The sequence below is a fragment of the Vespula vulgaris genome, chromosome 13 (assembly GCF_905475345.1).
Source record: "Vespula vulgaris chromosome 13, iyVesVulg1.1, whole genome shotgun sequence".
NCBI classification, from domain to species: Eukaryota; Metazoa; Arthropoda; class Insecta; order Hymenoptera; family Vespidae; genus Vespula; species Vespula vulgaris.
In genome coordinates, this window is record NC_066598.1 from 1,345,001 (window position 1) to 1,357,232 (window position 12,232).

Sequence of the window (12,232 nt, forward strand, 5' to 3'; positions counted from 1 at the left end):
TTTTTTCGTACGTCAAATCAAATACGAGAGAATGTTGACGAGAGATGAGTACGTAAATAAGTAAATAAATAAATCAGAAAAAAAAAAAAGAAAAAAGGAAGAAAGAAGTTAGCCTAATTGCATGCGTATAAAAAAATATATATTAGTAGTACGATTAAACGCGCTAGTACTTTAATATGAAATAAAGGAAAAAATAAGAAAAAAAGAAAAAAGAAAAATAAAATACAGAAAAATGAAAATATAAAAAAGAAAAAAGACCATTTGCAATATTGCGGCATGGCTAAATCAATGTATCATCCCGATCGAAATTTCCTCCTCCCGTCGTTCGACATAGAAAAAGAAAAGCTTTGCCTAATTCGCGCTCAAAATTATTATTCTCGTGGAAACAACGCCCTCCCACCATCACCCCCACCTCGATCCTTCATTCACATCCCTTTCCTAAAAAAAAAAAAAAAAAAAAAAAATATAACGAAATAGAAAATATATATATATTTTTGAAAAAAGTCCACAGAGAAATCGAAATTTTTTTCTTAATGAACGTTTTCGAACAACGATATGTTACAGTTTGGAAAAGATTGAAGGATATCGAGGACGGACCACCATTTCTCTGTCCAAAATGTGGTCGGAGCTACTCGCACAAATGCAACCTGACGCGTCATTTACGATTGGAATGCGGAGTTGGTCCGAGATTTCAATGCTCCAGCTGCATGAAACGTTTCAAACATCGACATCATCTGCGAGATCATCAAAGGATCCATCTATATGCCAATTGCACCTTCGAAGCGCTGAACTGAGGTGCGCTTCTTCCTTTTTTTCATTATTTGTTTATTTATTTATTTATTTATTTATTTATTTATTTGATATATTTAAATTTAATTTCATTAATTGATTAATTTACTTGTTTATTTATTTATTTAGCTGCATATATGGGACGTGTACGTGTATGTGTACGTATGTATATATATATTTGTTTTTATATTATATATATTTATTTATTTATTTATTTATTTATTTATTTATTTATTTATTTATTTATTTATTTATTCGTACGAACGAATCACGTGCAATACTCGTTGTAGAGATTTTTATTGTATCGTATTTTAACTGATTAGTTAATTAATTAATTAATCGATACCTATAAAAAATCTTGAGATATTATTTAGTTAAGTTTGTCTGTGATCAACCTCTTGAAGAGAAAAAAAAGATCTTTGCGCGTACTTAAAGTATTATAGTTAATTGATTAACCATCGAACAAGTTTCTTTTTTCTTTTTTAATTTCTTTCTCTTCTCTTTTTAATCAACGCGTAACGTTAGACAAGAGGGAGAGAGGAAATAAAGAAAAGAAAAAAAAAGACTTGAGAGGCTCGAGATAGATTAATTAGAACGATTTAATACAATTCGCAGCTTTTTCTTTTTCTTTTTTTTTTTTTTTTTTTTTTTTTTTACTTTAAAGCAGGTTTCACTTTAAGTACGAAATATTTATAGATTAAAAAAAGAATAAAGAAGAAGTCGCGAATTTTTCCAAATTTTCGATGTTCGTGGTAATACGTGTATAACCGTCGAGTTTGCGTGCCAAAAGGAAGAGAATATATATATATATAATAATAAATTAAATAACAAAAAAATATGATACGCTCGATTTAAATCTATGTCCACAATTACTTTGTTGTTTTAGAACTGCCGCAAGATAGAAAAAGAAATTCTTAGGCACGAAAAATAAAAAAAAAGAAAAACTTGTTCTATTGCAGAAGGAGAAGGAAAGAAAAATAAATAAATATAAATAAACAATGACACTTAGCTGGGATATTATTTTTTCTTACATCTAAAAATTCCATTCAATTCATTATTTACCCCCATAAAAATTTAAACTCATGCAAACTTCTTTAACGATAAATAAAGCAGTAAACAATTTTCACTGTACCTTCGATAATACGAGAAAAAAAAAGATAATGATCAAATCGTTTAGAGATCGGACGTATCATATAAATTCTATAATTACTTATATATCTACGACTATATATACATACATATATATATATATATAGAAGAACAAGTGATATCTGCAAAAAACCATAAAATATATATATATATATATATATTAATTGTTTAAAAATAGAAAAGAGGAGATAAACTCGACGTATATAGGTATAATACTTGGCAAAGTGCCTGGTACCTATATAATATAGTACTATATATATATATATATCTATATACTTCAAACAAGTGGCCATAATTGAATCCGTCTAAACTTTTTTAAGCCGGTGCTCGATTATAAATACATATAATAGAAGAAACAAAACGAAATAAAACAAATAATAAAAAGTAAACTATATCTATGTGCTATGTGGGAGCTGTTCAGTGCTTCCGTCTTATAAAAAGAAAGAAAGAAAAAAAGAAAAAAGATTAATAAATAAATAAATAAATAATCATCAGGTAAACACAAAGAGACATAGTATGTAGGCAATTGCTAATAAATAATAAATATAAATTGTTACAAGAGTACCTCTCACTCGTGCCAAAGAAGATGCGCCGTTTGCACGGTCTATTGTATTTTTTAAACAAACGTGGGTATACGAAATATCTGTATTATATCGGTCAAAAATAGTCGACAAATATACAAACATAAATCGTTTTTATTACATAGGACCAATTCGAAATGATTCTTCCATCGTTCTAAATGAACTGCAAATAATTTCATCGGAGACTGATATTTCCACCACCACGCACCCACTCACTCTCCTCCTTCCTCTCTCTCTCTCTCTCTCTCTGTCTGTCTCTGTCTCTCGCGGATTTAAAAAAAATACGCAAAAAGAAAAGAATGAGTACACCGTGCGAACGGAATTCAAGTTCATAAGGTTTCGAGTACATACTATAATTTTTCTATAGAACAAATGAAAGAATGATATAAATAAGGAAATAGAATGTATTTCTTTTTCTTCTTTTTTCCCGATCTTCGATTTGTTTTTCTGAAAGAAAAAAGAAATGAAATAAAACAATAAATAAAACAATAAAATAAACAAAAGGAAGAGAAATGGATCGTCAAAAAATTTCAAATTTCCTTTTTGTACGAAAAAAAAAAAAAGGAAAAAAGATAAAAATATTGTACGTAATTTAATCTCATCCAAATGATGACAACGTCTACGACGACGGCAACGATGATGATGATGATGATGATATGGCCAATTTAGATGTTACGAATACGCGTGTCCATTTGTTTTTGTCATTAATTGGACGACTCGTAAAAATATAAATTAATCTTGTAAGAATAAACATTTATTATGTTGCAATGTAATAGGATCGTTATTATAATGAATAAACTGCGAATTTGTTATATTCCTTTTCGGATAAAGGAAAGCGCATTATATTTTCATTCAGGCCATGTATACTAATAAAAGAAAAAAAAGAAAAAAAAAAGAAAAAAAAATGAATAAATAAATAAATTTACTTTTATGAAAAAAAGTCTTCTCTCTTCTCATTCCATTCAATGTTAACTCAGTCGGTATCGATAGATTCCTGTTTTATAGACTGGGTATCTCAGTAGAAAGTGGTGTATGAACTCAGACGATAATGGTATATCTACTCAGACGGTAATAATGCATCAACTTAGTCGGCAATAGTAGATTCAAAGTGCAAATAATAAATCGAGAATTCATTTACTTACAGCTGCTTACCCTATATCGCTCAAGACATAAGAATTCAGCGACGAATGCGGAAAAAAAATGAACTAAAAACAGGTTAAGAAAAACCTGACCTTTCCTACGATTCATCATTTCAATATGCATGTTTGTATAGACACATTGTATCGCGCGCGCGAATTAAAGAACTCGACTAACAATCAGACATCAATACAGTTTGTTTTAAAATGGATAGATCTATGCACTAATAATTATAAAACGAGTCAAAGAATGAATCAACATTTGCATTTTAGCTATCTGCCTTTTTGTCTTGCTATTAATCTCCAAGTAGACATAAGCAAACTTCATACCCAAACTAGCTTCTTTATCACTGAAAATTAAACAAAAATTATTTACACAGATATATATATATATATATATATATATATATATATATATAATTACATTGCAAAAATAGTAAAAATAGTAAAATAATTTTATTATATATAACAACAAAAAATATTATATTGCAGAAATGTAATTAGATTATTTATGCCAAAATAGATCCAAAAATAGATATAATTTCAAAATAGACATAAAAATGAACACATTAAATAATAAAATAATCAATACATATGTTCATCAAAATACAAGAAATGGATAATATGGAAATATAGAAAAGATCATCATAGAATAGAGAAAATTTTGATAGAATTTAAATGCAGCCATTAGCTCGACAGTACTTGCGTTATTTAGCAATATATCGCAAGTAATATCGATTTCCAGGTCTCACCACTTGGAGGTTGCTGCATATGGAGACCCGCGGGCTAAGACTCTACTACTAATGCCAAATACTTTAGAATAGTAATTACTATAATTTGGAAAAAGCAAAATCACTCGCGAAACGAATCAAAAATTTTTTTCTAATCAATTTTGATTAGATGAAAACTTATGTATTCGTTTAATATCGACCTACCTACCCGATAAACGCGATGAAATAGAGCATTTTGATCATATCATGAAACTCTATTTCTAAACATTAACGCTGACATGCACATTGTGATGTACATCATCCTGAAACAGAAAATATTATGATGTCTGAAAAAAAAATATTATAAAAATGTTATCTGAAAAAGAAAATATTATAAAGATGTCTGAAATAGAATCGAAATAATATTATCTCCTGTAAAATTAAATATTGGCAAATTTATGTTTTTCTATTTGTACTATGTAAAATTTCTTCAGATGATGTAAGTACCAGTCACCTGTGAACATAAAACATTTTATAATTAAACAAGAAGCAATTAAAATAATATGCCAATCTTCTGTAACAAACCAACAGTCCCCTGTGAACATAAAACATTTTATAATTAAACAAAACGCAATTATAATAATATGCGAATCTTATGTAAAAAAAAAAAAAAAAAAAAAAACCAAGAGTCACCTGTAAACATAAAACATTTTATAATTAAACAAGAAGCAATCAAGATAATATGCCAATCTTCTGTAACAAACCAACAGTCACCTGTGAACATAAAACATCTAAACTATTTTATAATTAAACAACAATAAATATCATATGCTAATATTACAAAAAAAAAATCAGTAGTCATTTGTGTACATAAAACATTGAAAACATTTTATATTTAAATAAAACGATGAACATTGATGATACAAATCTTGGATAATGAATTGGCAATCTGGGGACATAAAAAATTTATAACATTATAATTTCCTGAAAATAAAATATATTAATATAATAATTATTGTACACGTATACATTCACGCACGCACACACAGACACTCGAAACGATAACCTACGAAGAGTGGAATAGAATCTTGCCAATTTAGATGATAATTCCTGAAACAAAAATCAATTCTATGTAAATTAATTAAAAATGAATTAATCCTAAAACAATTCATCTTCCATTTCTTTTCATTATTCTCAATTACAGTTCATCAAATCCTCTGTATTTAACGTTATTATTTCACTGTGACTTTTTGATGACCAGAACATTTAGAAAATCTGAAACAAAAATCAATTTCATACAATGCATTTATAATCTTTACTAATTTATTTTTATATAAAATACAAACCTTGAAACATTATTTTTGACAATGTTGTTAATACCCATTGATGAAGAGATATTTTGTATTATTTAACCTTAAAGCTCTCTGTAACAAAAAATTTTATAAAAGGGCATGTGTGGGAAAATGAAATAGTGTATACAATCCATGGCCATAAATATTTTCACTTTTGATAAATACAAAAATTTTCACAATTAAATAAATAAAAATCTTATAATATATACTTTCAGCCATAGATTGTAATGCTGAAATAAAAGAGCAAATATTAAAATAGCAAAAGAATTAGACATAAAAAAGAATTGAACATCGCGGATTCTCGATGCATTAGAAAATGTGTTTTACTTTTAAACAAAAAATACAAAAATTATTATGCGTAGACTTTACGTACAAATATATATATATAGAAAAAAAAAATTCCATACTAAATTATCAGTATCCATGACTAAATTGCCACACAATACAATTAAGAATACTTTAATTGCAAATTATTCAAGACACGTTATGAAAAAAAAAAAATTGTGAATATTTCACAAAAATTAACAATTAATTTAAATCGCGTTAAAACAAAAATAAAAAAAAAAGATATGAAAAGAGCAAAAAAAGTATACTGCTCCTTCTGTCGTATTACAAAATGCATACACAATTCTGTATATCCCCATAAATATATCCATAACGAGATCATATATATATTTAATCGATAGATTACATATATATTATATCATTACGGTTATACTAACGCGAAGTATGCAATTACATCAAGTGTCTAATATACATATTACATCATTTATATATATGACACTATCTTATTTATTAAATTATAAAAAATATAGTAATACAATTTTACAATTTTAGAATCATGTATTTTGTATATGTATATGAAATAATAATAAAATATGAAATCTAAAAGGGAACAATAAAATTAAATATAAAAATATTACATATATTAGAGATAAAATACTTTTAATATTCTTATATATTATTCTTAAAAATTTATTTTATGAATTCATTTTATCACCACTGCTTGCTTTAACAGATCCTGACATCCCTAACTACATCAAATCTTATAGATTTTTAATCAGAATAATTCTAAAATCTATGTAAAATGATGATGATATATCATACAAGTTATGTACAATGACTCTTACAATAATTGAGCCGTTTTACACAACTCGTGATAAAACTATGTTGGCATTGGATAAAAAATATAATACATATATATATAGAGAGAGATACAGATATATCATCATAAAAAGTAAATAGATATAAAAAAGATGAAGAAAGGATTATTGATTTATTATCAATTATATAGAAATTTTGAAATTATTCAGAAATAAAAATCTATATGCTTGAGTACCCAGGTGCATTCCTGAATGCAAACCTGTCCCTGAACTATTATCAGCCACACTCCTGAGTGTGGAACAGCCTTTTCATTCGCTTTATTTATATACCAAGACTTATACATTTTTATTCCGTAAAATAATTATATTTCTTTCAAATATCAATAAATATTTATTAATAATCTTTGTATCATTCATTAATAATCTTCTTAATATTTCTTATGAAACTTTCATTTATATAATAAAAATACTCCCTCTTTCTCTCTCTTTCTTTCTCATATATATACTTATTAATTCTGTCATTTTATATTCACTTGTCGATAATTTCGGAATAAAAATGTATACCATTGATATATTTTATGCACTCCTGAGTGCAAGGCTATTATTTTTGTATCATATCGCTCGCATAGTAAGATTTATACATTTCTCATTTAGAATGATTCAAATTTTCTTTTCATTCACTTGCACTCTATTTAAACATAAATACATTATTATATAAGGAAGAATATGAAATAATCTTTATTTATTATGAAATAAATATTATTTCTTTAAAAAAAGAAGATAAGACTGGAATATGTAAATACTTATTTATCATATACTATCATAAGTGCATTTTCATTTTGATCATTCGAAACGAAAAATGTATATCCTTACTATAATATATTCATCTGCATTCCTGAATGCAGGCATGTACTTACTGCGTATCGTGTGCACTCCTGAGTGCAGGCAAGCCATTTCAATCGCTTCACTTATATACCAAGACTTATGCATTTTTATTCCAAAAAAATATTCATACTTCTCTTAAATACATATAAATATTTCTTCATAATCTTTGTATCATTCATTAGTAATCTTCTTAATATTTCTTATGAAACTTTCATATATATAATAAAAATACTCCCTCTTTCTCTCTCTTTCTCCTCTCTTTCTCTTTCTCTCTCTCATATATATCTATTGTCTTTCATTTCATATTTATTTGTTAATAATTTTGGAATAAATATGTATACCCTTGACATATTTTAATATGCACTCCTGAGTGCTGGCTGCCATTTTGTCGCTTCATTCATCTAGCAAAGCTTACACATTTCTTATCAGAATGATTCAAATTTCCTTTTAATTTATTTGCACCATTTAATTATTATTCGATTAATGTATATAGAATAAAATGAAATTGCATTTATTTATTATTAAATAAGTTTAATATACTGAAAAAAATATCACCAAAGATTGATGTATTTATATATTTCTTCGTTAAATATTCCTATTAGTGCGTTCATTTATTCATCTTTGATCATTCCGAATGTAAAATGTATATCCTTACTATATATTCATTTGCATTCCTGAATGCAATTATGTACTTACTTTGAACCTTTCATATGCACTCCTGAGTGCAGGCAAGCCATTTTATTCGTCTCATTTATATACCAAGAGTTATGCCTTTTTATTCCAAAAAATATTTATATTTCTTTTAAATATGTATAAACATTTATTAATAATCTTTATATCATTCATTATATCTTCTTAATATTTCTTATAAAACTTTCATATATATAATAAAAATACTCCCTTTTTCTCCTCTCTCTCTTTCTCCCTCTTTCATATATATTTATTAAGTCTTTCATCTCATATTCATTTGTTGATAATTTTGGAATAAAAATGCATACCCTTGACATATTTTAATATGCACTCCTGAGTGCTGGCTGCCATTTTATATATTCATTTGCATTCCTGAATGCAATCATGTACTTACTTTGAACCTTTCATATGCACTCCTGAGTGCAGGCAAGCCATTTTATTCGTCTCATTTATATACCAAGAGTTATGCCTTTTTATTCCAAAAAATATTTATATTTCTTTTAAATATGTATAAACATTTATTAATAATCTTTATATCATTCATTATATCTTCTTAATATTTCTTATGAAACTTTCATATATATAATAAAAATACTCCCTCTTTCTCCTCTCTCTCTTTCTCCCTCTTTCATATATATTTATTAAGTCTTTCATCTCATATTCATTTGTTGATAATTTTGGAATAAAAATGCATACCCTTGACATATTTTAATATGCACTCCTGAGTGCTGGCTGCCATTTTATATATTCATCTGCATTCCTGAATGCAGGCATTTCAATTTGTCATCAAGTCTTGTAGATTTTTAATCAGAATAACCAAAATAAACAGAATAATCAGAATAATCAGAATAATCAAATTAATCAGATTAATCAGAATAATCAGAATTATATTGTAAAAAGATAATGTGGGTGAGAATGAGAATGATAACGATAATGATTACCACATAAGAGTCATTGTGCAACTCGTGGTAAAGCTGTGTTGACATTGAAATATGCATATATCTCGTATATATACATACACATTATGAAATTATGAATATGAAAGAGAAAAAAATGATTAAAATATGATTATTCTGAATTAAAAATCAACATGCTTGGGTATCCAAATGCACTCCTGAGTGCAATGCTGCTGCAGGCCACGGACTTCCACACAATACTTAACGAGCGTGACTCTAGTTTTGTAACTAAAAATCTACTGCAAGAAAAGACTCTATCTTAAAACTCTACAATGCAAGGGCTCGACTTTAATTTAAAAAAGAAAAAATGCAAGGACTCGATTTTAATTTAAAAAGAAAAATGCAATGACTCGACTTTAATCTAAAATGCAAAGAGGGAGGGCTTGACTTTAATTAGGAAAAAAAAAATAAAAATAAAGATAAACAATGCAAAGGGCTCGATTCTACTCTGAAATGAAAAATTGACTCTACTTTGAAAATATACAATGACTCGACTTTACATTAAGAAAAAATTGCAAAAACTCTATTAACTAATAACTAATTGCAAAAGCTTGACTCTAATAGCAAAGACTCTAATTTTTCACGAACGCGAGTGCGGAACGCCGTAGCAAGGAGATGGAATGGTCCATCATCTCCATCCAGGAACAAACTACTACGAGCATAAGTGTCTACGTGGTAAAAGATAAAAGGGATTTTGATAAGACCACAAGCCATTAACGAAGGGTTCGATATAACGATCACCTTTGAAAAATGACTTGTAGTCGATAGTTGCCCTCTTGAGCCACAATAAGTGGGGGCCTCTTCAGCAGATAGCCTCTTCTTGCTTCGTGCCCTAACCACTGCATTGGAGCATTCCTTACGTGCGACGCAAGATAAGTTTACGCATCAAAAAACGCCCTACCGTTCGAAGCAACGCACCCACAAAGATTGACATACTGCAGTGATTGCTACTACAAGAATGAAATCGTCCCTAAGCTAAACCGACCTAATCCCGACCTGATCTCACTTTACGCAGCAAGACTCAAACCACTCGTGTAAACGCACGAATTGAACGAGACGCAATAGTCGCAAGCTAAGGGGTTGGGAAGTGAAAAACACATTTTCGCACGCAGGTTTGTTCTGTTTTTGTTTTTTTTTTTCTCTTTTTTTCTTAACCTAACGAGCGGTAAGCGCTTGCGACGTAAAGTATCGATTTCTTCTAAATAGTATAACCACTGCAGTATGACAAAATTCGCGAATGAATCACCCCAAACGGCACTGACGAGTCCCAACACGTATTCTCAACTGCGTTTTCTACTCTGCCTAGGTGCGTCTCGATTTTCTAACGATCTTTATTGATTTATTTATTTATTTATCCGATTAAAAAAAAATAAAAAATAAAAGTAAGATATTCGTATATAAATATTCGAACTAAACCGTAAAATTATCCTAGCCTGTGGACGATCAATGGACTCAAAGAATCCAACAACCGTACACAATAACACAGGCACATTTAATCGAATGCTCCAGCAGATATAATATTTATTCTAGTCGATGAACCTATTACAAACTAATATTAACTCGTTGCACTTAAAAGATGAATATAGTTTCGGTAAAATGTCAAGATCACAAGAATTGTAATACTTTCATTTTACTTATGCAGATATATTCTATTTCTAAATAAGAAATATATAGGTAGTAAATATTTTAAGAATCGCGAAGTGCAAGAATTAATTTAAAACTAAGTATCGAACTAATTCAAAATCCTTTGCTAAGTTCAAAAGATATGGGATGTATCTGATGTTCTCATTGGGTGCAAAGTTTTTCGAACTGTTTGATACTGATTTATTGCGCATGCAAAGTGTCAGCAAAAGATGTAAGAAAAAAAAAATTAAAAAAAAAAAAGATGAAAAGATAAAGTTCAGCTATGCTGAAAGATTGTAAAATTTGCTGAAACTTCACAAATCCCCGGAGAAAGGACTTCCCACTCCTGAGTGGGAATCGCATCCTTACCCGGTCCTTACCTACTTAAAATTAATTGACACATTCACTCAGAAAAGTATGCTACCTGCCTGCCTATGACCTATATTTAAAAAGTGCAAACATTCACACCAACACATACACTCCACGGTTCTCTCACACTCCACCAGGGTGCAAAAGCCTACACTAGAGAGCATGCCCCGGGGCACCTCCGACACCCTAGTTCAACCACGTATTTTTTCTAATATATATAGGAGTACGTACCATTTGCTGAAATCGACTGCCAAGGCTAATGATTATTGCATATATGACTAAAGCAAAAAATACTAGTACATACTAGTATACATATAGATACTAGTAATATATACGAGTATTTAAAATTTTCCACAAGAATGTGGTAACTATTATGCAAATCGATATTGATATAATCGTATCTTAGATATATAATATATCTATTTAAAAGTTATCGCGAAACGATGTACAATGCACTTCCTAAAACGCACATACAAGTGCAAGGTACACCGTGCAATCACCAGCACAATGACAGCCGCTAAAGAGGAAAACTTAAAACTAAAACCACACTGACTGTTTCTCACCCACACGAGTAACACCTGGGTTAAACGCATAGATGAGAACGCAGAAAGCATGGGGGGAGAAACGGGTATTAGTATATTAGTGCTGAAAATCCTGAGCTAAAAAATGATTAATTTATAATATATATATAAAAAAAAATATATAAAAAAATATATCAAAATATATATATATATAAAAAATATAAACGGACTGTGACTCTAGAGTCTCTTTGCACGTCTTATTAGCAAGAGCTCAAGCAAGGATGGATGATGGTAGGCGGTCACCACATATGAGTGTGACCACCACATATGGGTTTTACCACTAAAAGTGGTAAAAAAATAATAAGTGG

At 28.7% G+C, this 12,232-nt stretch overlaps 1 long non-coding RNA gene across 1 annotated transcript; it reads left to right on the forward strand.

The window, feature by feature from the left end:
• Positions 1-656: 656 nt before the first annotated feature.
• Positions 657-2,028, forward strand: LOC127068487 (uncharacterized). The gene is made up of 2 exons (XR_007782943.1): positions 657-795; positions 919-2,028. It is a non-coding gene; the product is annotated as an uncharacterized LOC127068487 (long non-coding RNA).
• The last annotated feature ends 10,204 nt before the right edge of the window (positions 2,029-12,232 follow it).